The sequence below is a fragment of the Phyllostomus discolor genome, chromosome 8 (genome assembly GCF_004126475.2).
Source record: "Phyllostomus discolor isolate MPI-MPIP mPhyDis1 chromosome 8, mPhyDis1.pri.v3, whole genome shotgun sequence".
NCBI lineage: Eukaryota > Metazoa > Chordata > Mammalia > Chiroptera > Phyllostomidae > Phyllostomus > Phyllostomus discolor.
In genome coordinates this window covers 305,629-333,002 of record NC_040910.2, presented here as the reverse complement: position 1 = coordinate 333,002, position 27,374 = coordinate 305,629, and the positions used below count along the sequence as shown (strand labels likewise).

Genomic DNA, 27,374 nt, shown 5'->3' with positions numbered 1-27,374 from the left:
AAATATTACATGCACCCAAATGTTTTCTTTTAAAATCAATGTGCCCAGATGACAACGTCTTTTCTCCAAATGCCTTCTGGAGCTTCATTCCTTCCTGCGCTTCCCGGACGGGGGCCGGGGGCCAGGGGCCACGTGCCCCACTGAGAGCGGCCCACCCCTCAGCACTGTTCTCCAACTGTCACCTGGGGTTCACCAAGGGGTCTTACTATCCAGTGAAGAACACATCAGAGTCTTAACTAGGATACGTTGTAAACACCTGTTCGTGCACAGAAATCCCTAACGAGGACGTGTGGGAGGAATTTTCAGAAGTCCCAAACAGGAAATACGGGAAGAATCAGAGAGGAAGGGAGAAATGCTGCCCCCTGCAGTGTGCCCCGCCCACCCCTCAGGAGGATGCGGGTCCAGGGTGGAGCCCCACAGCCTCACCGCCCCCCCCCCCTCAAGCTCCTCCCAAGGAGTTGACCGTGGCCCTGGGACCGCCTGGGCGGCCTCACACTTCTCACTTCCCCTCTCTTCCCCTGCACGTTTGGGTGGCGACTGCCAGCAGGAAGGACACTTCGCTCTACCCGACCTGCTCTCAACAGGGACTAATCTTAGATCCAGTATGAGGAAGTTGATTTTTCACAAATACAAGCCACAGTTGCCAGTTTGGGTTTTATTCATCATAAAGGTGGTATTTTGGTCTCACTCCTGGTCTGTCCTTTCGCTGGCTCAGACCTTGGGTGTGGCGGTGAGTGCTGGCCATTGGTCCCCTGAATCCTCTGTAACGTCCCCCAGGCAACGCGGGGCTGGTCTGGGGAATTTCAGCACGTGGGTCGGAGCTGAAGCTGTGCTCAGAGAAGTGACGCAGAAGAAAGACCAGGTGACAGAGACAGAGAAACAGAGGACCGGGGGTCCAGCACCCTAGAACACTCCCACACGGACAAGTCAGGGAACCACAGGGCGCTGTGGGAACAAAGCAACCAACACTGTTGGAACAAACTCGAAACCTGCGAGGGGGTGGGAGAAAGGCACAAAAGGTAAAGCCAGAAAGGGAGATTGGAGCCAGCTTCAGAAAAATTTAGACATTTCTGGTCAGCAATGGGGAAACGCGGTATCTGAACAGATGTGTACTAGACATGAGCTTCTGAAGGCGGATCAATGAGAGGCAGCCCACTGACCAGCCCAGAACCGTAAAAGATATCGGCGGGGGGGGGGGGGGGGGGGGGAGGAGAGGGACCCAGAGGGGGCTGAGCCAGGTGTGCAGGGTGGAGAGAAGATGAATGTGTCAGTGATCAATGAATGGGGCCGTGCATGCATGAATAAATGAATACAAGAACCACTATACAACTGAGTGATCTCAGGCAACCATTAATTATAGGGGACAAGGAGGAGAAAGAAAGATAATTTCAAGATTTCACACCTGCATGACTAGTAACAATGAAAAAGATACAGAAGTTGGATATGACAGCAGCAGAACTAAAAACAGACAAGTGGGAGCAATTCATCAAACCTTAAAACTTCTGCTTGTCAAAGGAAACCATCGGCGAGGCGAAAAGCAACCAACAGAATGGGAGGAAATGAGTGTAAATCTTATTTCTGGTAAGGGGCTAATATCCAAAATATGTAGGGAACTTACACAGCTCAACAACAAAATCCAACTTAAATGAACAAAGGACTTAAAATTTTTCCAGAGAAGACACACAAAGGGCCAATAGGCTCATGAAAAGATCTCAAGATTGCTAGTCACAAGGAAAGTGCAAATCAAAGCCACTTGAGATTCTCCCCACCTGGGTGACCATGATCAAAAGCACACAAAATAGGAGGGATCAGTGGGGATGGGGAACTGGAACTCTGTGCCCTGTCGGTGGGAATGAAAAATGACGCAGCCACTGCGTAGAGGTTACTCCAAAAAAATGAGAACGTAGAATTACCATCTGATCCAGCGATCCTACTCCTGGGTATTTATCCAAAAGATTCAAAACAGGGACTTGAAGAGATATTTTCCAGCTACGTTCGTGGCACTAATCACAATGGCTAAGAAGTGACACTCACCCAAATGTCCTTCGACAGGTAAATGGATAGAGGGAAGGGGGGCACACACACGAGGTACCACACAGCCTTTATAGAGAAGGAATCCCGTCACCTGCTGTGACACGGATGGACCTCAAGGACATCATGCAACGCAAAATAAGCCAGTTACGAAGGGTCAAATACCACAGGATTCCACTCACAGGAAAGTGTCTAAAGCCGTCAAGATTAGGAAAAAAATAAAAGTAAGAATGTGGGAGCCAAGGGCGGAGGGAAAGGGAGGGAAAAATCATTGTTTATTGAAAGTAGGATCTCACTGTCACAGGCAAGAACATTCCAGTGATCTGATGCTCGATCATGTGAACACGGTCGACACCACTAAACTATACGCTGAAAACGGTCACAGTGGCGACTCTGACGTTACCTGCTCTCACCACGTTAAAGAGAGAAAGGGAGAAGACTGTGCACTTGGGGGAAGACAGGGAGGCTGACACTGAGCCAGGTTCTGTCCCGGGCGTGCGTGCTGTCACCTGTGCCACACGTCCTCTCCCACATCAGCCGATGACACCGTCAGGTGTGACTGTCTGGCACACCAATGCCTCTTCCACGTCGGTCCCTTGGAAATGCCAGCCCTTTAACATGGCCTCCCTGCAGGTGCCCCTGACAGTCCCTCGCAAGGTTCCGTGAGCACGAGCAAGAAGCGACACTCTCCCCACCGAAGCCGAAACACAGCGCTGCAGGACGAGGGTGGCGTGCGGATGCCGCTGCTACCATCGGCTGCTTCACGTTCAGGGTCCGAAGCTGAGCTTTCGTGACAGAGCAGTGCACACGGCCATCGAACTAACTCTGGCCCGGTCTCCCGGGGAGGGTGGGCTGGACGAAAGAAAACGAGCTGACCTTTATTTTTCTGCTGTAAACCCACTTCAATCCATTTCAATGCAATTCAACTGCTTTGTGTCTGTGTGGCCAGGAACCAGGGCGCACGGGTGGGTCAGGGTTCCTGCCTGCGAGGAGCTCGGAGTCAAGTCCAGCAGGTGAGGCCACCCCTTACAGGCACAAACACAACAAGAGCTCTCCAGCTACAAACACACAGATTGGGGGAAACTACCACTTCCTGTGGGAGTCACAGAGACCACAGCAGTGACGTGTGGGAAGGGGGGAGGGCGGGGGCTGACACTTGGAGGCTCTGCTGTGTCCTGGGTACTTGGTACAAACGCTCTCCTTGCACCCCTTTTCCGGTGAGGAACGGAAGGCCCCTGCTCCAGCGTTCGGGCCCTTCCCCAGCCAAGAGCCGACCCGGGGCCCCTGCCACACTCAGGACACAGTTCGCGCTTGTGACCACAGGGACGACGTGGAGACACTGACTCCAGACAAGTTTGGGACAGTCAGTGCGACTGGGCTGGGCAGGGCCTGCTAGTCCCTAGAAGCCATTGAATTAAAACCCTGTGGGCCAATGATTTTCAAACGAAACTCGAAGGACATGCTCACACACAAAGTTGCACATAGTTTTTAGACTGGGGAGTTTGAGGCAGAATTTGGGTTTTTTTTTTATAAACTGTACTTAAAGAAGCCCCGCAGCAGCAAATGGAGGGTCAGTACAGACTTTCCAGCCTGAGAATGAGGTCACGCCCCACACGTGCTCCCGAAAGGTCAACACGGTGTCTGCGCGGAGAGACCGGCGTCCGGGAAACGACTCGGGCTGGAGACCGGCCGCGAGGCTTCCGCACTAACACGCACAGAGCTGCGCAGGGCCTGGAAGGACCCAGATGGAGGGCAAAGGGCGGAGTCAACCCCCCACCATGTGGAGCTTGGGGAGCAGCTGCCAGGGGCCGAGGTGCGGGGTCTCGGGGAACGCAGAGGGCTCCCGCTCGAGAGGTCAGCTCTCCCTGAGACGCGGGGCCTGGTTTGGTTTTGGCCGAATGTTCGGTCTGAGGTGTCGGCGGGACACACAGAAGAAGACAGGCCCCGTGTTCATGACCCGGCGGGGGGGGGAGGCCTTCACAACGTGCACACCCACCCAGTCCTCAGTGCACCTGAGCTGCCTCACAAATTCGCCTGTCAGTCACACCTCAGTAAAGGGGATTGTGAAAACAGTCCCATGAACTCCGAGAAGGGGGAGGGGGGGGAGGAGTGGGGGGAGGCATCACCACGTGGTCACCTCTGTAAATCAGAGGGCTGAAGGTACTTGTGCCCAGGGGCCCACCCCCTCCCCCTTCAAGGTACTAAACTGGGTGATCACATGGCCGCTCACGCCCCAGCTGTCCTTGAGGCCACCTGTGGCCAGATGACTGCACCCTCACAGATGCCACCTGAGCAGCAATGTCACGTCCCAGGGGCTGCACTGACCTCACCCCGAAGCTGAGACCCCAGCACCCACCTCCCACAGGCGCCCGGCTCAGCGGTTTCCGTGCTCACCCTCCTTACAAGTCGTCGTTTTCTGGGGTGACTGGTCCCTGAATTCTCACTGGAGCCCATTTCCTTCTGCTGAGGGAAACTGAAATGGAAACCTAAGGGAGACAGACAGCCTACGTTTCACTGATGGTCCTGATTCAATGGCAAGTCCAGTCTGCTGCACTCGGCAGTTACGTATGCAGACAAAGGGCAGAGCAGCCAACTCCGGATGCTCATCCGCACTTCAGTCCCACCTTCGGGAGGCTGATAACACCGAACATTGATGCGATGTCTTTATTCCAGCAATTACACCATCGATTCTGCGTGATTCCACTTTCTTTTCTTCTACCTGCCAGTGGGGTTTTATACCCACACTCATTGCTGAGTACAAACTCCACGAAATGTTTGATGGCTCTTCTGCAATCTGTTAGCAGAATGGGATTTCAAGAACCACTGTCCACCCTGCTACAGCCGCACCCCTTACTCGGGTCACGCCGGTGGAGGGGGCGTAGTGCCCAGCATAAACCGAGGGTAACGTAAGAAATTTCTCTCTAAAATGCATTGTAAAGACAAGCTGAACATGCTATCTTCATATCACAGTAAAGCCCTGATATCCTATGAAAAGAAGTTCTCTCTGGTCCTACTGTAAGGAATAACTTCATGTGAGCAACCAACATTAAATTTTCCCGATACTGAAATCCAATAACCAACTGCTTCCTTCAGAGCCTTCCAGTGAGCTCAGCACCAAATGAACATCCTCCCCAGCAAATGCATCTGCTCAGTGGCATGTATATCCTTCAGAACCAGGCTCTCCCTGAACTGATTTTACTTCCTAACCCGTATCTTTCCTATGCCGTACTATCTTACCTATTCTTACTTAACTTTTCATTATATATGTGGGGGGGGAGTGCATATATATATATATATATATATCCTCATGAGTTTCCTCAGATTTTAAGTAGGCAAAGATATGAATAGATGGATCAGCTAATGATCCATTATACCTGTAGTATACCTTTATTTTACTTATTTTCCAGGGTGATATAATTTTTAGAATGAAAAACTGCATTAAGGATATTTGCCAAACCTAGTACACTGCTATCCTTGAGAAGATTGTTAATAACCATTCTTTTTAAAAGACAAAAGATCAGGATCTGGCCAAAGTAAGGCCTTCTTGAGTATGGTTGGCACGGCAATAATACAGGTCTAATAATGTATAGTTTGAACTTGAACATTTCACCTAAAATGTCATATGGTATGCTTGAGTGTGATATTGTTACGTTACAGAATCACGTGCTTATGGTTTTGTAAAAAAGATTCTGTAATAAAAAGAGGGTGTTATTTGTGCCGGGCCCTGTACACTTGGAATCAGGGACAACCGTGAGAATTCCGAGTCCCTGCCCCGAGTGCCTACGGACTGGAGACGAGGGTGGGTGGAGCGGAGGATCAGGGTTTTCCCTCTGATTTGAACACTCTTTGAGGTGAACCATCTCTCGACACTTCAGGGCCCCCAGAGCTCCAGTTTGGAAGCATGACTGCAGGTGTTCTCAGAGAAATCGGATAGGAGACCACCTGGTTTTCAGGTGGAAACAGAAAGGAGGGTTGAGGGAGAAGAGCCAACATGACAGGCATCCTCCCACACGACTCCCCTTGGTGAGTCCAAACTGCACGTCTCTGTGGTCAGCTAGAAAATGCCCCTCCCCGGACACCCATGTCCCAACCCTGCACCTGCAGCTGGGACCACACGTGGAATGGGGCCATTGCAGATGCGGTTAAACTGCAGACTTGACATGGCCAGATTGCCTAGGTGGCCCATGTCATCGCAGGGTCCTTATCAGAGGGGAACAGGCAGGTCTGCAAAGGAGAAGGCACGTGACGATGGACCAGAGGTCGGAGTGATGATCCCTGAGAATGGAGGACGGGGCCAGGAGCCAGGAAATGCAGGTGATGCCGGGACACAGACCACGCAGGGAAGCAAGCTGGGCCCCAGACCCTCAGGGCTCTGCCTGCCCTCCAGCTCCTGCATTGCAGACTGTCAGGTAATAACTTTGTCCTTTTAAGCGTCTAAGTCTGTGGAAATTTGTTTTAGCAGCCACAGGACACTCACAGATTGTCTTCATGGTAAAAAGTAAAGAAACGACTCTAGTTTTTAGAGGTTTGAACTATCGCTTTCCTCTGTGGGAGTGTGACTTTAAGAGAAGCACCAGATATCTGTTGACATTGAAAATAATTTGGGGTGAGGGCCATTCACCTTTTACTTCAAACACGTCTTCTGAAACTTTTTATAAGATGCATATATGATTGTTATTGGGAAATAATGAGCTTACATTAATATTTGGGGTTTGGCTACCCAGTGGGGTCCGCAGTGTTCCTGCCCGACAGGAAGTCCATGCCTCGCCCAGGCCCTCAGAGAAGCTACAGGTGCAGACACAGCTGGACGAGGGTCTTGCTGGCGGAAAAGCAAGTGTTTGGGCAGAAAACCTGCACCTGAGCACAGGTGGGTGTGGGTGTGATTCCTCCAACAAGGTGGCTACGAAAACGTCTACACTGCCAAGGCACTTGGCGAGATTTCCAGGAAATGTCAGGCCTCTTCCTCATCATTTTACAGAAAGAAGACAGTGATCGCAAGTCCACTGACTTCCTTCTGATTCAAGACACCTTCAAGCCTGTCTGCCAGCCAAGGGTCTGCCATCCACTACAACAGGAAGAATGTCAAATGGCTTCTGAGAAAGAACATGAGTCAAATAGCTCTTTCCTGTCAGAATCTCAGACACAACTCAAAAGTATTTTCATTGTTAATAGTTTCAAACTTGTAAGTATCCACAATTCTGAACAACATGAAAGCCTTCCGACATCCAATGTGAAATAGGAATCGAATCCAATAAACTGGAAACTTGTTCCGCCTTCTAACCATGCAAGGGGTTTTGTTTGTCTGATCACAGACTTGTCTAAAGACTAAGACATATTGTGTCTGTCTGTACAAACCGTGTGTCTGGCCTTCACTTTGGGCAGTGAGATGAGGCCAGATTTTGTGTAGGGAGTTGATCACACCGTGCAGATTATAGGTAACAGCAAAAAGCATGTAATTTCCTCTCCAAGACAAGAGGCCAGCCCTGATTGGGCTTCCGGGTGTCCTCCGTGGGCTGCAGGGAAGGGGAGCATTCCGGGACCAGCCGGCAAGAACCAGTGCTCACACCTGCGCCAGAATCAGGCTCTGCAGGGAACTCTGAGCACCACAGGACCTCCGTGTCCTCGTCTGGAAGCGAGGATGCCTCCTAAGGCTGTTGCTGGGCTGACTGGACTTGCCCGTGCGAGGTGCTTGGCCAGGACTCAGCCACAGCAAGACGCTGCATGGTGTCAGCCTTGTGTGATCTCCGCATTTCTCTGTCCCTGATGAGTCCCCACAGTACTAGCTGTCAGCTGTATCCACCCCCCAGAGACCCCCGGGGCTAAATCATGGGCTCCCTTCAGATGCAAGCCCTTGGCCCTGATGGCCCCGACCTGCCACTCCCGACCGAACCCCTGACCGGGAACAGGCTGTGGAGCCTGCCCTCGACCAGGACTGGCTTTCAAGGGCTGGGGGTGGGCAGAGGGCTTACACAAGCACAGCAGCCTGTGTCCTGGAGCTCCTTCCAGCCGGGCAAGGTCCCCCCAGTGAGCCTTCAGAAATGCCAGTCCCGAGTGGGGTCACCCCACCACCGCCCCACCCTGCCCCAGGCCAGTGCACAGACCTCCTGCTGTCCTTCGGCCCACGGCCCAGACCTAGAACACAGGACTCGCTGGGCAAGTCCCTGCTCACGAATGAGGGGCAGCACAGACGGACACTCCCTCTCCACAGGTGGGGGCAATGCCACAGAGGCGTTCACACCTGGCAGGAAAAGACCACAAATGGGCATTTTCGAGAGCTTTTCCTCAGAAGAGTCCCAGGTACGGAGGATGTACAAGAAGAAAGTTCTCCTGTCACACAGGAGAAAAGTAATCAAATTACTTTTCAATCAAAAAGTAATCTCCACCCAGAGCACAGCAGGCATCGTTGCTGCCAGTGAGCTCTGAACTAGCTGGGGGTGCATCCGAAAGAGCCGAGAAAGTGCGGAGCCTCCCAGTCCCTGGCCTTTCCCTCCGTTTCACTCTGCACATGGTCAGCAGTGCCATTCCAAGAGTTCGTGATGCTCCAAATCTCAGTTACTACAGCACACGGCATTCGTCTGCACCTAACCACACTTCGTTACGGAAGAGAAGTCATTTGGATGGGCCCATATTTAGCGCTGCCCTCTGTAAAGAGCCAGCATACAGCACGCTGTTCTGTGAAAGCAGTGCACGGAGCAGCCACAGTGTCTGGGTGTGTGCCCTGCGCTCCGGCTGCCACCAGACCGTGTGCAGCTCCGGCCCAACCCAGAGCACTGGACCTGTCTGCCGCCTGCACCCCGAAACCCCTGGGTCAATGAGCCAAGTGCAGGAAATATTTGGACAGGGGCGGGTGCTGAGAGGGACTGGCTGCACCCCGTTCTGTGGACAAAGGTGCAAAATGCCTCCTTACTTCAGAGACAGGTGGACGGTGCTCCTGAGGGCTAAAAGGGTCTCAGGTGAGGGCAGGACAAGGGAGAAGAGAGGCTAGAAGCCTGAAGTCTGCGGGGAAGGAGGGCAGTGGAGAAATGAGGCTGAGCCGTCACACAGGCAATGACTGTGGGGGAGGGAAACTCCAAACGGGCAGGAGAGAACCCAAATGGGTCCTTCCCACGAGTCTCAAGAAAAAATAACTGAGCACATCAGCTTCCAGGCCAAGGCCCCCTGTTCTAGAGGAATGTTGCATGGGTGCGCTAGCTGGTCCTGATTCTATTTAAGTCCCACACGGAATTTAGACAGTGAGGAAGCAACACAGATTGAGTTACATCAGGACGCCTCTCTAATCCGAAAACCGGACTGGGAAGCACGGTGGGGCAGAGGACGGACTGGGTTCCAAGGCTCCCCGCAGCGCCGTGTGCTCTCTGCCTGTTCCTTCCTGGGCGGAGTGTGCACAGCGAGGCCGGAGGCCCAGGCCAGGAGCTGCGACCCGGCAGGCACTCCCGCTGGGCGGCCTCTTTCTCGGCAGCCAAGGTTTGTCTTCTCTGTTTTCCTTTTTCATTCCGGAAGGCAGCCCAGTGAAAAGAACGCACTTCGTGACTACTCAGGCTGCGGGAAAGTGAAGCAGAGAAAAGCGTCCCCCGCCAGAGCCTGTCCCGTGGGCTCCACCTGGGCTTCACTCAGCCGTCGGGGAGCCGTCGGGGAGCCGGCGCAGCCTCTCTGACTGAGCACTGGCTGTGCCATGAGCAATGCAGCTTTTCCCCGGGTGATTTTATTCAACCCTCAAAGCAATGAAGGAACTGGCTATTGTTACTAATCCCGACACATGAAGGAAGAGAAGGAGACTCAGAAAGCATGACTTGCCCAAGGTCCTGTGAGTGGTAGGTGATCCGGGGCTACATTACAAATCTGTCTCACTGTAACTGTCCCGTTCATACTAAACTAACATGCAGGTAGTAAAAAAAAAATCCAATAATGACTTCCCTACTAAAATATAACTTCCTTAAAACTCCATATTACTACTCATTGTAAATACATAAGTATGTGAGGATATACAGTAAGAAAAATATTTAAACCAAACAGCAAAAGAAACACTAAATATCCATAAATATGTGGCCAGTTAAATTTTGGTACAATAAAAAGAACAAACCAACTGTCCTCGGCCTCATCAAAAAGCCAAGGAGAGGAACTTCCCGTGGGACGGCCCCAGGCAACCAGCCCAAAAGGGACAGAAGCCTTAGAACTCCCCACGCAGCCCGTCCTGGGGCATTGGACTGAGCAGCGAGACGCACTGGTGCCGACAGCATCGGGCGAGATGCTAATGGAGGCCTGGCAGTGAGCAGATGGGCAGACACTGGCCTCACCGATGCCCATCTCAGGATCACTCAAGGAAACCCAAGATGCGGGAGCTCCTGCCAGCAAGCACCCCCGAGGGTTCTAGCGAAAGACATGCAGCCTGAACCTCATGACATCTCAGAACCAGGGGCCCATGGCCTCGACCTGTGGGCGACAGCACCCGGAGGAAGCAGTCAAGCCCAGACGGAGGGTCTTTACTGGACAATAACCTCACTCCTTCAACCAACACGTGGCTTTTTTTAAAGGTTTTATTTATTTATTTTTAGAGAGAGGGGAAAGGAGTGAGAAAGAGAAGGAGAGAAACATCAGTGTGTGGTTGCCTCTCATATGCCCCCCACTAGAGACCTGGCCTGCAACCCAGCCACGTGCCATGACTGGGAATCGAACTGGCGACCCTTTGGTTCACAGCCCACACTCAGTCCACTGAACTACACCAGCCAGGGCTCATGTGGCTTTTTCTAAGGAAGAGAATTATTAAGGTTTAAAAGCGTTTTAATGGATGCCATACATGGACCCAGTTTGGCTCCTAATTCAAACACAACAACTATTAAAAGGCACTTTTTAGAAAATCAGGGAAACTGGAAAACAGACTGGACTTCAGATTACATTAAGAACTGTTACTTTTCTGAGATGTGATAATGGCCCGGTAGTGATTTTTTTAAGTTCTATGTTTTAGGCATACACACTGAAATATTTATGGGTGAAATTATATGATAGCTAGAAGTCGTTTTAAAATTTCCTGAGAAAAAAGGGAAGCTATAGATGAAACCAGATTAGCAAATGTATTATCATGGAAAATTTCCAACACACACAATAGCAGAGAAATATGATAATGACTCCACATTCATCCAACTTCAACATCTTGCTGATGTTGGTTCAAGCTATTCCTCCCACACATGCTTCTTCCCTCTGGTGCACTTGAAAGTCAGTCGCAAACATCACACAGCATATCATTTCACTCATCGATAGATCAGCATGCATCTTTTATTGATGAGGAAGCTTTTTTACATAACCACCAGGCCACTATCCCACCTAACAAAGTTAGTGAAATTCTTTTATATTGTATTATATAATACACTGAAAGGCTGTCAAAACATTGATAGGTATGATGGAGCTGGTAATAGGTACGTGGGGTTCATTATACATCCTGATTTTCTGCATGTTTGAAATTTTTCAGAGTAAAACATTTGTTTAAAGAATAAGTCGACTTTGTATGTACTGAGATAGAAAAATACCCAAGACATCAGAGCAGTACATGCAGAATGCCACGATTTATGCTTGACAAGTTACAAGCACCAGGGAGAAGGAGGACTTATTTTTCCTTAGAAATCTTTTGAATTTACGACAGTATGTTATACATTCAAAACCATAAATCATTCATCAGTTACAAGAGAAAAGGGACGGCCATCTGGGTGTATCATGTATCACTAACTAATCAGCCGTGATTATCATTCCGGGCTGAGGCTGATCTAGCATTGGTGCCTTACCAGACTGGTATGGGACGAGTGCCCCGGTTTGTATGAAATCAGAACTCTGCAGCCACCCGTCCAACCAGACACTCTGGAGTCCTGGGCTTCGGGGGCCTGTGGTCCGAAAGGGTGCTGCTTGGGCCCACCGCCTTCCTCCCTTACCTACTTCCTCAGGTTTGGCTCACTCCACTTCAAAACTGCCATAGTCTGTCTTCTTTGGAAGGGCAGGCCTCTGCTCACTGTTCTGGGGGCTCACACTGGGCACGAGGCCCCATGTCCATAGAGGACCCCCCTCGGACCCTGTGCTGTCCTGTCCCTCCGCCCGCCTGCCACTCAGTGAGGAAGGCAGTCCTTCTGGTGAGCTGTCCTTGGGGGACGTGCCTTTTCTCCAAATTAAAAGTTAAACAAGGTGCACAGCTCAGTGAAGGCCTCGGCACAAGGGCACCGTTGTCTCCTCCCAGCAGCGGAGGTGACTGGGATGGCGGGCGTGTCGCAACCTTCAAAAGCACCAACACATCTCCTTTTAACACTGTTTCTAAATTTCTTCTTTCCAATTGAAATGGACAATGAAGCCAGCATAATAACCATAGAATGTCACTCCCTGTGAGAAATTTTAGAGCAACAATTATTTTTAGTAACATCTGGGCCAAATGTTCTCACAGCATTGAGTTTATTCTGAAATTGAACACCATGCGCTACCAGGATAAGGTGTTTAAAATTCTGCGGTATTATTCTACAAGTCACTTTACATCCAGAAAGAATATGCTTTTATATTTTATATATAAGTTTTGGTAAGCATAAAATGTATAATATGAAGAAACAATCATCCTTTCTAGGCAAAACAAAATAGCCATGTGACTATAAAATGATGCAAAATCTACTTTTTGACTCAGCATCCCTCCTCACGAGGGACGGTGTAATGTTTCCTCTGTTGGAAAACCCCGTGACGCGAAGCCACAGGAGAAGTTATGATTGCAGGTCGACGTCCCAGCACAAGGTGGGGATGGTCTAGTCCTGGAGACTCTCTGGAGCCCGCTTTCTCTCGCTCCTGAAGGGTCACAAGCAAGCCCCCAACAACGCGCTGCGAACGCTTGCTCCAGCCAAGGATTTGAGAAATCACTCTGCTAAAAGCGAGGCCCAAGCAGCTCAGTGTGGATCACTTAGATTTTGTTTTCTATTTTTCTGTTGTTTGACCACAATGTATTGTCTTAAAATGTCAGACGTATCCTACTTGGAAGTTTCAAATCCTCGCTTATACCTTCAGACAGCAGGGCCTCTCAGTGGACGCAATTTGGTGAACGAGCAACATCCTCTGGAAAGACAGAGGTAACCCTGAGGTCAGTGGACAGGTGACCAGCCAGGTTAGGGGGCAAGAACTGATGCACCAGGAGGAAAATATAACAAACTTGCAGCAACAGAGTTCTGGGAAGTCTTTTCACTAGAGCATTACATGACACTGATTACATTTAGGAAGTCCTTAATCCTTGCACAGCAAGTTAATTTGACTCTAGAGCCGCCATGTTTGGGGTAAAGTTGAAAGAACTATGCTTTTATGAATAAGATCCTATAGAATAAAATTTTGTTGACTTGTGTCACTTTCATCAGGAGCACAGAGTAGGTCAGCACTACTCCTAAGCACTGTCCCCGTCTTCTAACCATGCATTTTATTAACACACTGAAATGCGCACAACCAAGGCATTCTCCCTCATCAGCAAGTCAGCACCCCGCCCCTCACCAGGTCTGCCTGCCGTGTGTGGGCAAGGTCTTTGTCACAACCTTTATGTCTGTGTACACAACTCTACAGCCGAAGGTACAAGAGGTCGAGCTTTGGACTGAGAAAGACCTGGCTGGAATCTCAGCAGACAGGCAGGTGCTTTGGTCAAGTTCAGCTGACCACCTGGGAAATGTCCCAGAATAAACGAAGTGTTCAGCATAAGGCAGTTGCTATTATTCTCACTATTATTACTTATGGTGCCTCCTCAAAAACCAGTTTAATCTGATGCAAAAGGTGCCAATCCCACGGGGTAAGACTAGGGGATAAGAGACTAACAATGTCAACAAAACACAAATTCGAAGTCTAGGCCTTGAATGACGGCATTTTCTTCTCGACTATGGAGAGTGGACGGCCTTTTTCTAAACTGACACACACAGGTCTGTTGGTCTCCCAAATCTGCTCAAACGTTGTGTGCATCAGGGCTTGCAAGGTCAGTGCTGTGCCACCGATCATCACGACCAAGGACAGATTCGCTGGAGACCCACAGCAAACCTGAAGCCCAAAGGACAGCACATAGATGCAGCTTTCACAGGGAAGCCCCCTGCTTAGCAATGTAGGCAGCTGGGCGTAAATTAGGGTTAAAAGATTGTTCAAAAAAAATCAGCATTAATCAAAACAGACTAGAATGCAGCAGTTCAACTTCATGATCAGAAAATCAACCATAAATCCCACTGGCCAGGGTCAGGGACGCCCGATTTACCAGCACAGTCACCAGAGGCCTCAGCTCCCAGGGGATGCGGACTACAGCCTGGCCCGGAGCTGGACTCGGGGCTAGGAGCCCCACGCACTGCGACAACCCTGGAAAGCTTTTGGCTCTAGTTGTGAACACATTGGCATTAACATTAATCTGTTGCTTTGTTTACAAGACATATGTGCTTGTGCTTTCTGCCTGAATGGAGCCTTGAAGGCGCCCCAGACTGAAAGAGTGAAGTTTTCGAGAAGACAGGCGCCCGTCTCCACCGAGCCTCTGCGAACGTCGTCTTCGCATTTCCTCTTGGTTACATCTTTTTCAAAAAGGCTGTATCTTCATTTGGAGTCTGTCTCTCCATAGTCTTAACATTAATGCCTAACATCCTTTTCTCTCCCCCTCCACAACCTGGAACTTAAAATAAGAAGTCAGCCACAGCGTGCCTTGAAGATGTCGCCACTTAGAAATGTCACACATGCAGCCATTTGTTTCTGAGCTGAACAGTGCGGGCTCCTGAGAACAGGGCTCCAATTATTCCAGTCGAGACCACTCAAGCCACCAGAACTAATTAGTCCCAATATATCCCCCTAGTGTCACGTCCAGAATGAAAAGCCGCCGCGCTGACCAGTAGCCACTGGTTAGTGCACAGTAAGGGTTTAGTCAGCGGCCTCCATCTTGCAGCCAGGGTTTCTGAAAATGTAATGAAGCAGCTCCCAGTCTAAACACGCGTGTGCTGCTTGGAGAAACAGCACTGACATAGATATGGTTCGTGTGCATTTACTCGTACTTATATTGACTCCAAACAAATATGGGAATCCCACCCTGAGCAAGACGAGACAAGTCATTCACAGACGAGGTTCTTTCTGCTCCCGTTGTGGGACACCTCAGCACCCGGCAAACCCCCGCACCCGACGAGGAGGTGTGTGCAGATCTGTACACTCTGTCATTCAATCAGTGAAAATTCGTCTGAAAAGCTCTTTGGAGTCTAGCAGTAACCCAAAGAAAGTAAACTAAGCTGAAACTTGGTTTTAAATTAAACATCTCTTACACGCTTTGAGTTTGCCACCATGCACGGGGCCTGCCAAAAGAAAGAATGTTAATACGACACAGAAACCCACCCAGGTGGGACGAAGCTGCCCCACGTCCTCAGGTACCTGAATCGTCCCAACAGAACACAACCCCTTTGCTCCTCAGGGTCTACGCTCCGGGGAGGCAAGACTGGAATCTAGTGATGGGCATGCAGGACCTCATCACGTGACCCTCGAAGGCATGCACAGGCTGCTCCCTAAGGAAACGGGGCTCCACGTCCTTTCAAAGGACTTGTAATCTATCCCGACATATCCTTAGGAAAGTGCAATAGCAGTGATTTTACTACTCTGCAATACCACAGCTCAATGAGAAGCAACCCGAAATTGAAAACACTGGCTTCTGTAGGCAGACGCTCTTTCCCTAAACTCTGTGGTTGCAGAAGGTGCACTGAGCTGAAGACTGGGGGGTCTGAGTGCTGGTCCTGACTCTGCTTTCGTCACACATGGAATGACCCAGTTTTTCTGTCTGTCGAGGAAGGGAGGACCCATCTGTCTGTCCGTCTGTCCAACTGTAAGCCCCTGGCTGCAGTGGTCCCTGAGAGGCAGAGTCCGGGCGTGGCCAGCCCCGTGCACCGATCACAGCCGCCACCAACAGGAGCCAGAGCAGAGCAGACACGGGTTAGACAGAGCACGTGTGAGGGCGATGGGCAATGAGCAACTTTCTGCCATTTCTTTTTATAGGAATGCAGCAGGTGTGGGGGGCTGGCGGGGACATGAGGGCTCCTCGGTTTCACCCAGGAAGCAATGGCCAGGCACGGGTGTGGCTCAGGGCCCCTTCAGGGAGATGGCCTCTGGCCTCTGGCCAGGAAAGGGGGTGTGGTGTCCGAGGGTGGGGCAGGAGGAGCACCCTCACGGTCCCTGTGCCCTTCCATCCCCCAGGACAGCTGCGTGTCCCGCCCGTCAGCTTCTGGTAGGCGCCAACAGTGACAGCGAGGCAGCCCTTGTAGCACGGAGGCAGCTTTGCCCAGCACCAGGGAGGGGCTGGGTGGGGCAGTGAGGGAACCTGCATCCCCTGTGTCTCATTCCAGGCGGCAGCCCTGCCAGGGGTTCAAGGGCGAAGCAGATGTGCGTGCACTTGGTGCTGATGCTGCTCAGTGGAGACAAGGCCAGGGCACCTCTGTGCCCTCAGCTCTGCGCGAGGGGCCAGCTCCCACCCTGGGGCTGTCTGTCTGCCCCTGGAGCCGGCCCCGCAGAAGCCCGGCCCTTTGCCCACCCAAAAGTTGCCTCAGTGCCTGCACGTTCTGGGCCCCGTCTGTGGCCCCAAACCTCGTTTCCACAGACACTCACAGAAAAGACTAGAGTTATCCCTGCAAAACAAAAGAATTTTTTTCCAGGGCTCAAAGACATACAGTCTCGCTGTGTAACATGTGCTCATTGTCTTGTGTACGGAATCTCCCCTGCCGGCCTAGAGCTCTGTCAGGTGCTCACGGCAAACAAACCACCTCCTGAAGCCCACTGCACAGCCCCTTGCAGCACACGCCTTTCAGACGAACGTGGTGCCGAGGCCCGAGCCAGGTGCGGGGAGAGGAGCAGCTCCGGCTCTGCGGAAGCCACACCTAAACATGGCAGAGTCTCGGCTGACACGCGCGTGCGGCTGATGCTCTCTCTGGGCAGCAGAAACACAACAGCATGGATGGGGCTCGGAAAGCGCCCCCCGTCTCCCTCCCCCGCTCTTCCACCGCTTTTCAAGCAGGAAAGACTGTTTGACGGGAGAAGGAGAGGATTCCATCACCTTCCACGCCTGCACCTGTCCGGCCAGCCGAGGGTACCTCTGATCAACGTGCCCATTTAAAAGGTGTCGCAATTTACCAGAAACGGTGGGTCGCCCTGCGTCCTCTCCCACGCCCAAAACCCAAGGCCGAGGGGAAGTGAAGCACTGACTGTGCTCTCAGGGTCTCACGGGGGACAGGCGCCACGCAGCCCCTGCCTGTCACCGGTCAGAGAGCACAGCTCACCGTGTCCGGGAGTCTCAGCTCACTCGCTCTCACCAGCCCTGGCAAACCCGCCCTGAAGCTCAAGCCCAGAGCATGCAAATCAGACAGGCGCGCCCCTGAAGACACTCCGCAGCCCGGGCTGGGGACGCCCGGGGCGCCGCCTGGGAGCCCCACCCAGATCCGGGGAGCGCGGCCACAAAGGGCCCGGGCCGGTCCCAGCAACACCCCCTCGAGACCCCGGATCCCGACCGGGTCCTGAGGCACTTACGGGAGCAGCAGCCTCGGTGCCGGCGCCGAGTCCCGCAGCGGGAGGGCCCGAGCGGCGCGGCCCGGCTCCAGCGGCTCCGGCGGGCTGAGGTCTCCGAGACGGCAGCGCCCACGTCCCGGCTGCAGCCGAGACGGCGCTCATGTGCGCCGGCCAGTCCCCGCGGCCGGTCCGCGCCCCGCGCGCCACGTGACCGCGCTGACGTCACGGCACCGGCTGACAGCCCCGCAGCCCGGGCCGCGGGCAGCGCCAGCCCTGCAGGGGCAGCCTCAGCATTGACCTACGCAGGTGACACAGAGGATGGGCGCCCCTTGGGCGTCCACGGGCAGCCTGGGCCAGCCCGAGGGAAGGGCTGGACTCCCGGCCGACTCTGGACCTCAGGAGTCCTGCCGCAGGGTGGGGGGGATGTCCCTGGCAGATCACGACCCCCACCACCCGTGCATCGTCGCCTTTATGGCCGTGCACACAGGTTCAAGCCACAATAGCACACCGGGGGTGTCGGGTGGACTTGATGGGAACTGGTCGGCCCGGCTTCAGCCCGTGCAGAGCCGAGGCCGTGCACGGCAACAAAGCCACACAGCCCAGCAGACAGACAGGGAGTGGGCAGCGCTGTCCACACTGGTGTTCACCGGGCAGCACCCACTCCCTCATCACCTACTCGGCTCCGTTTCGGGCAGGTTTTCCTTTGGCACAGGGCTCCTATTTCTGTGATAAGTCGGGGAAGTAATGGCTTTATCAGGGCTCCGTGTCAGGTGTTCTGTGTCCAATGCTGGATCGGAAGGCTGATAAAGCCACATTTTATCCTAACACCATTACGATGGTTGGTGATAAATGTAACCTTTAAAGTTTCAGTCAAAATTATAATGTGAAGCTTTTATGGAGCATAATCAGAGCCAAGCTAGGCAGTGGTGACCAGAATGGGATTCTTCTCTCTCTCTCTCTCTCATCTGCATTACCTGCATGACTTCCTGAGAACCTGCTTTATCGACTGCACTTCAGATATTTATACAAAAACAGGACCTGCCACTCTAGCTTGTAAACTCAGCAACCACCATGCTTTGGTGGCATTTACAGCAACTTACACGGAATAGGTGTTCGATGCGTAGAGAATAAGTGAATGGCTCGATTTTATTGTTCCTAGGGCTTACTCCCAGTAGAGACCAATGGAAACCAGTTTTCCCAGAGAACGCATATGGCACGCCCGTCACGAGCAACCTGGGCATCTTCTCAGAAAGCACAAGTTTATACAAAACACACTGGTGCTTAGATATGATACGTAAACCGACACATGGGTTATTAGATAAGTGATCTTGCAGATTAATAGATTATTACTACAATACTCTATTTTGATAATAAATAGGATATGTATGGACTATCCAAATACTGATATCACAGCATTAGTAAAGAAAATACCACCATTCACTTTAAATGTAAGAAACAAAGACAAAGTAATGAAAACCAGCGGTTTTCATATTTCATGATTATTCTGTGGAAAATAACATATTAATAAACTAAGATAGGAGAAAATATCTTTTTGTACTTGAGACGTGTCATTTTGTTTAGAGTTTGTTGGCCTCGTGCTCACCTTTACTTCACAAGTATAATTTTGAACATTTTAAAATAATAGCCCTAGCTGGTGTGGCTGGGTGGATTGAGCAGGGGCCTGCAAGCCAAAGTGTTGCTGGTTTGATTCCCAGTCAGGGCACACACCTGGGTTGCAGGCCACATCCTCAGTCGGGGACACATGACAGGCAACCACACATTGATGTTTCTTTCCCTTTCTCTTTCCCTTCCCTCTGGCTCTAAAAAAAAAACAAATCTGTTTTAAAATATTTTTTAAAATTGAATTAAATTAATTGAACTATTAATAATAGTTTCCAGAAATGTGTCTATCTCTACACCCCAACCTTCTGCCACTGTCTCTCTACAAGGGCAAAGGAAAGTGGGCAATTTGGCCTCACATACTGGCATGCTCCTTCCGAACGCTGCACAGCTGGGAAAACTCGAATGCTGAGGAGGCCCAGAAGGACCCTGAAGCCCTAGTTCACATGACCACCACTGGGGGTCAGCGCAGCTGTTTGTCTGCCCTCCCACCAACACACTGAGCCACTCTGACTTAAAACTCTCCATTGGCTGCCCATCTCATCTAATCCCTGCCCATGGCCTGCGAGACCCTCCAGCAGCAGCGCATGAGTATTTCTCCAGTGCCTTCTTCCCCAATAAATAAGACATGGACCAGCACACTGCTGGCTGAGTACTGTCCAAGTAATTAACACGTATTTTCCATAATATATTCCATTAGGACAGATGATCAGAAATGGAACTACTGGCCCTGGCTGATGTGGCTCAGTGAATTGAGCACTGGTCTGCGAACTAAAAGCTCACCAGTTTGATTCCCAATCAGGGTACATACAATGGATCGCACACTGATGTTTCTCTCCTCCTCTATCTCCTTCCCTTCACCTCTCTCTAAAAGTAAATAAATGGGAGGGAGCCAGGGAGGGCTGGGGTGGTGGGGAGGGGTGGGGGGTAAAGGCAGAAAACTGTACTTGAACAACAATAAAAAAGAAAAAAGAAAAAAGTAAATAAATAAAAGATTTTTTTAAATAAAGAAATGGAACTATTGAATCACAGGCAGAGGGCTGCTTCCTCAATGATGTTTTCCAGGACAGTTTTCTGGCTGCCTGACCCTGGATGCTGTTCCCACTCCATGCCACTGGGTGTGGCCTTGGTAGCAGATCTCCTCTCTGCTTAAAGGAAGAGGCTCATCCAGTTCTCCCTTCGTGCTAGGGTTCAGACCTGCCTGGTCCCCACACAGTATGCCACTCAGCTCACCACAGAGTGGCCTTGTGGAAGGAGGATGGGCCCCTGAGACCATGGGAACAAGCGGCCTTTCCCACATGACCCACACACTCCACGCTGCATAGGAGAGAGAAATAAGCCTGTTTTCTCAAGACACTCATTTGGCTCCTCTTTGTCATAGAATCTTAGACTCTATCCTGACTAGTAAAAATGCTTGTAGCTTTTTAATATCACAACTCAATTCATACTGTCCAATTACTTAGCACAAAGCCAAAAATCAAGCGACATTTCCACAATGTGCATGAGATTACAGTTTTACTAAATTCTTGTCAACATTGAACATTCTTTCTTTTAACCAACATTAAATTTGATAAGGGAAAATAATATATATTCTCTTTATTATTAGGCAGTTGAATATAATTCAGTATTTAGTCTTCACTGGTATTCCATCTTTTGAGAATTGCTTGTTCATATTTTGGGGGGAGGTTTAATCTTTACTAGATTTTTAGTATTTTTCTTGTCCATTCTGTTTAACTTTTACATTCTGTTTTGTTTAATTCTGCTTTGGGGAAACACGCTGAACTGTTTTTATTGTCATCACATTCTTGTAATATTCCCATTGTAGTTTGTTCTCTTAAAAGCTTTCTTAGTGCCCACATTTTAAACCCTAACTACCATTCTCCCTAAAAAGAACTAGGGCTCTTGAGAGGAAAGGCTGAATCAGATCTGAGGCCAGGAATGAAGTAGTGAGCCCAGGACATGGCCTTGTGCCCCAGGCAGGAAAACTACTGAAGAGCAAAGGACTCAGGAGTGGCCCTGGGAGACCCAGAGGCTGCTTCACCCTGGCGTCTGTCCTGCTTACCGGGGCCAAACCCAGCTGACGGCATTTATTCTTCTCTCAAAGTTCAGTCTGTGCAGACCTCAGGGAGTCAGCCATCCACTCCACTCAGCACCCACTGAGCACCTCAAAAGCTGGAGGCCGGCAGCTCCTGGGGATGCATCACACATCATGTGTCAGTGGCCTGGGTGTGCATGGCTGAGGGATGGATGACTGGACTCCTTCATCATCTCTCGTGTTTCTCTGTGTCCCATGTGCTCCTTGAATGTGGGGCTTCAGGGTTGCTGGATTTCACTAAAAGCACACATCCCAAGAGAGTGCTGGGCAGAAGTAAGGGAGATGTGTCAACATCACATCACGAGAACATGTGGCCCAAGTATACAGTGTCACCTTCCTTGGTAAACACCATCTGTCACAGCATCATACAGCACGCTATGGTGGACCAATGTGCTTGAATCTATGAAAACCCTAATACTCAACACAGAAAAAAACACATTTGCCACTAATTGAGATGATGGTTATCCCAGTTCCTCACTCAAAAATTAGTAAAGAGAGAGATTTAAGTGTTCACTCTTTCTTTACCATGTGGAATTCTAATCTCAGAGAAACAGTTAGCTCCTGCTTTTCCAACAAAAGATTCCAGGTCAATAAAGCAAAGGCCCAACAGGACTGGAATACGCACATTTGCAACCAGCAGAGAGAAAGTGGCTGCTAAGTGCACGAGTATGAGGTTGATGAAAATGGGACAATAATTTGAAGCCCCGTTATAAACACGGAATATTTACTTGTCTCAAAGAGAAAGACCACAACTTCATAGGGAGTGAGGTGGCATTTCCACTTGACACTGACCCCGGGCTGCAGTTCAGCATCTCAAACAGTAAAATGATCAGGAATTGTACAGCTCGTGACACAAAACAACAGGATGGTCACAGTGTCGCCCATGGAATGCTCTTGCCAAGAGTGTTCTATTGACTCTGGTCACAGCTTCACAGGAAATACAGTGGAGAGTTAGCTGAAAGCTAAATGAAACCAGAAGAAAACAATCATACATGTGAATCCAGAGGGTAGAATTCTAAGGAAAACTAACCCAGTCTCTTCAACAGGTAAATATGGTGATAAAAGAGCCTGGACTGGGAGCCACACGGGGAGAGCCATGTGGGTTAATGGCTGGATCTGTTTGAGCAAATTGGCTAAAAACACACACATACACTTTAGAGAGACATGAGGAAATCTTAGTGTGTACTAGGTATTAGAAAATCATCATTAATTTTTAGAAGTGATGATAATATTGTGCTCAGGAAAAATCTTCATTGTAGAGATGCATACTGAAGATGCATCTTCAGTATGTCCATGGTTTACTCCCAAACGCTTTAAAAAGAAAATAAAGCAAATATGGTGAAACATTGACAGTAAACCTGTATAAGGAATGCATGAGTATCTGCCATGCTAGTCACTCTGTTTTCATGTCTTGAATGTATTATAGTAACTCCAGGAGTTTTCTAAATATTCACTATTTTTCTATATTTTTCTGGCTTGATTTTTTTTAACCATGTAACAATTTAAATTACCTGGAATTTGTTTTGGAGTATTTTTTCTTTTCCCAATTAACAAACCAATTGTCCTAGAAATTTTACTGAATAGCCCCTCTAATTCTCATTTGTTATAACTCTGTTCTTAAATCACTGATATATTGGGGTTTGCTTCGTTTTTAATTCTAATTTTTATTTTTTAAGTATATTTTATTATGTTATTACAGTTGTCCCATTTTTTAATTCCCTTCATTCCCCTCTACCCTGCATCCCCCTCCCACCAACTTTCCCCCCTTAGTTCATGTCCATGGGTCATCCACATAAATTCTTAGGCTTCTACATTTCCTATACTATTCTTAACTTCCCCCTGTCTATTTTGTGCCTACCATGTAAGCTACTTATTCTGTGTACCTTTTCCCCTTCTCTCCCCTTCCCCTCCCCACTGATAACCCTCCATGTGATTTCCATTTCTGTGACTCTCTTCCTGTTCTAGTTGTTTGCTTTATTTTTTATTTTTATTGTTTTAGATTCAGTTGTTGATAGTTGTGTTCGATGTCATTTTAATGTTCACAGTTTTGATCTTCTTTTTCTTAGATAATCCCTTTAACATTTCATATAATAAAGGCTTGGTAATGATGAACTTCCTTTAACTTGATCTTATCTGGTAAGCACTTTATCTGTCCTTCCATTCTAAATGAAAGCTTTGCTGGATAGAGTAATCTTGGGTGTATGTAGGTCCTTGCCTTTCATGACTTGGAATACTTCTTTCCACCACCTTCTTGCCTGTATGATTTCTTTTGAGAAATCAGCTGACAGTCTTATGGGCACTCCTTTACAGGTAATTGTCTCCTTTTCTCTTACTGCTTTTAAGATTCTCTCCTTCTCTTTAATCTTGGGTAATATAATTATGATGCGCCTTGGTGTGTGCCTCCTTGAGTCCAACTTCTTTGGGACTCTCTGAACTTCCTGGACTTCCTAGAAGTCTATTTCCCCTAATGAAGGGGAAGTTCTCCTTCATTATTTGCTCAAATAAGTTTTCAATTTCTTGTTCTTCCTCTTCTCCTTCTGGCACCTCTATAATTCAGATGTTGGAATGTTTAAAGTTGTCCCAGAAGTTCCGAAGGCTCATTTTTTTGAATTGTTGTTTCTTCATTCTGTTATGGTTGAATATTTCTTTCTTCCTTCTAGTCCATCCTATTGATTTGAGTCCTGGTTTCCTTCCCTCTACTGTTGGTTCCTTGTACATTTTCCTTTATTTCACTTTGCACAGCCTCTACTTTTTCTTCTATTTTGCAACCATATTCAATCATTTCTATGAGCATCTTGATTACCAGTGTTTTGAACTCTGCATCTGATAGGTTGGCTACTTCTTCATCGCTTAGTTCTTTTTCTAAAGTCTTGATCTTTTCTTTAATTTGGGCCATATTTCTTTGTCTTGGTGTACCTCTTACGTTGTAAAGGGCAGAGCCTTAGGTATTCACCATGGCAGGGCAACCCACATTGCTGCGTTGTGGTGCTGTATGTGGGAGAGGGGTCAGAGAGGGAACAATGCTGCTTGCTCTCAGCTTTCTGCCAGATTCAGTCACTTCCCCTGCTACCCACAAGCAAATGGGGCCTTTCTGCTGCCAGTTCCCAAGTGGGTGGGTTTGTGTACATTCTAGCACCCCATGGGTCTCTCCAATGAACTCTCCCGTGAAGAGGGGAGATCCTTTGGCCACCACAACCCCCACAGGATTTTACAGCCAAAGGTTTTGAAGTTTTTATTCCTGTGCTGGAATCCTGGGTTGCACGGTCTGTCTCATTCCTCAGTTGTTTCTCCCAGTTTATCCACACACAAACGGGGGACCACCAGCTGCTACCTTGCCATGTGTCCTCTCTGCCCTGGGTGCTTGTCTCTGCCCCTCCTATCATATGGATGAATATTTTTTCTTTAACTCTTTGGTTGTCAGACTTCCATACAGTTCAATTTTCTGGTAGTTCTGGTTGTATTTTGTTTTTAAATTTGTTGTTGTCCTTCATCTGGTTGTGCAAGGTGGCAAAGTGTATATACCTATGCCTCCATATTGGCCAGAAGTCAGGGTCTGCTTCTGAGATAATGACCCCATTGACTTGTGTGTACCAGCATGGTTGTAATTTAATCATGTAGCTTTATGTAATAATGGCATTGTTCTAATTTAATCACATGGCATTATGTAATAATAAAACAGCCTTCTCTTGGTTTTCAAAGCCATTACTGCCCATTTGTTTTTCCAGATATTTTTGAAATTTGTTCCCAACCTCCACAAAAATCCCTTTTGAAAAAATAGATCAATTAAATTGAATTGGAAGAATTATCATACCTACAACATTTTTCAATGAATATTTAATCTCCCTCAAATTTTGCAAGCTCTGGTTTTTCATCCTTCCTCCTCTGGAGTCAGAATGTGCCACGCGCACACCCGACCCTGTTTAGTTCTACTCTTGGGAGTGACAGAAACTGGCCAAGGCACTTAACAAAACTCAACACGCTTTCATGATAAAACTCTCAACCAATGAGGTACAGGAAGACGGTACCTCGCCATGGTGAAGGCTCTTCATGACAAGCCCACAGCTGACATCAGACTCAACCATGAAGCAGGAAGCTTCTCCTCTAAGAACAGAGACAGGAATGCCCACTCTCACCACTTCCATTCAGCACAGCCCTGGATGTCCTAGCCAGAGTAATCAGGCAAGAGACACAAATGGAGGGTATCTAATCTCCCTCTGCCCATGGATTTTTAAGGACCCCATGGTGGCACTGAGGGCCCACCTGGATAATTCACCCCTTGAGTGTTGGGAACTGCCCTGCCTGGTTTCTGAAGCTCTAATCCGCCATAGTAAGACTGAGTGAGCGACCTTGGGACCAAAAGCCACTAAGGGGACAAAGCTTATCTCCCTGGTAGGGGTGCCGCCTCTTCCCCTTTAACTTCACCCTGCCTAGTTCCCAATGCCTGATCAGTTAGCCAATGATGGGTAAGATTCTCAAGGGAAGGACAATCTAAGGCATGATCATGAGGGCCCCCAGGGAAGAACTTGGGGGGCTATAGCTAAAGCGGATGATGGACCCTCCCTTGCCCCTCGGCTTTGACATAGCCTGAGTCCTCATTCTGTCTGAGAGAAGTCTCCTAATCTCGTGGCTGCTTTACTTCCCCTGCCTGACTTAAGCCTGAAACAATGACAGAGGGTGGTGCAGCCCTGTGCTAGAAAGGGCAGGTTCCCCAGGGTGATCAGGCCTAAGAAAGAATACATAAAATCCTGAGAAACATGCTTTGCTAAGAATGCTCTCAATTTTCTGATAAGGGTCCGAGCAGGATATAAGTTTGTTTTCCAAAGTGTTGTAGCCCTTTAGCTAATAAACCCTGACTCAGAATAAGCCCTCATATAGTTTGATCCTTACTGCCTGACAATGATTTATGAGCTTTACCTGTATTCCTGTGCAAAATGACCCCAATAAAAGACAATTGAGGAAAAGGGTTTGGGCCCTTCTCCTTTGAGAGATCTGCCACCTTTCCTCCCCAAGTAGATCATGTCCTGGTAGACTTATTCTCTTCTGTGGTGGCGGGGGGGCCCTGCGGACAGAGCCCCCTCCACACCGCCCCGATTTAAGTTACTTTTTGTCAACCAAATTTACTCAAAATTTGTACTCATTAATTTGCTTAATAATTTTAATTATTTTCACATAAAATAAAGTGATCTGTGCAACAAAGAAATCTAGCAATATAAGATTATATATAGTAATAGTTCCCCTTTCCTCTAACCCCACTTCTCAAAGGTAAGCACAGAACAGATGCATCAAACCGGATCTCTGTGTATGTAAACAAACATGCATTCACATAAGTAGGAAGGAGCCATCAGTCACCTGTTGGCAGAACGTGATGATCCAAGGACACTCCCTCAGCCTGTGATGCTCCCAAGAAGCAGGGAGCCATGTGCCCTTCCTGCCACAGAAAGTATCTCTAATTCGTGAACTGTTAATTGCGCAGTGGCATCTTAAAAGAAGACTGGCATCAACAATAATTTCCCCTGGTTTCCCCCTGAAACATCCTTCTTCATTGTTGCATGGACACCTCGAACACAAATTACCTAAAACTGAACTTAACAACTTTCCTAGGAACCTGCTATTCCTACGGTTTTCTAAGTCTCCCAGTCACCATGCCAGAAACTTGGGGTCTCCTTCCCCCCACATCATGTATCCAGAAAGTCACCAAATCCTGAAGAAGAGCACGTGGATTTATAAGCATTGCTGCATTCCCGGGTGGGTACAGAACACTGTGAATGGCCTCCCAGCCCCCCATCTCAAGAGTCCCCTCACCCCCCTCCATGCCACAGCATGAACTTCATTTCATTCGGATGCACCCTTTCTCCTAGCTCACTCCTGGGCTTTGCTCTCGGAATAGTCCTGAGGTTTATAGTGTCCAGATCAGAGGGCTCCCGCCTGTCTCCAGCTTCGTCCCATACCTCACAATCTGCTCTCAAACCACACTTACCTTTTTTGGTTTCTAAAGAATGCATGCTGACCCGTGTATATGCTGGCTCTTCCAACTCAGAGTGCCCCCCTTCCCTTTCTCAGGTGACCATGTTCCATCCACAGGCCTTCACTTGGTCCTTGCCTCCCCCAGGAAGTCTCCTCAAATCCCTGCTGCGTTAGGGGC

At 49.1% G+C, this 27,374-nt stretch overlaps 1 protein-coding gene across 1 annotated transcript in view; it reads right to left on the bottom strand.

The window, feature by feature from the left end:
- ANK2 (ankyrin 2) overlaps positions 1 to 17,681 on the bottom strand; it is a 253,938-nt gene extending 236,257 nt beyond the window's left edge. Inside the window, exon 1 of the mRNA XM_036031726.1 lies at positions 17,539 to 17,681. The gene's annotated coding sequence lies outside the window, so the exon portion shown is untranslated. The remainder of the gene's footprint in view (positions 1 to 17,538) is intronic.
- Between the last annotated feature and the right edge of the window lie 9,693 nt (positions 17,682 to 27,374).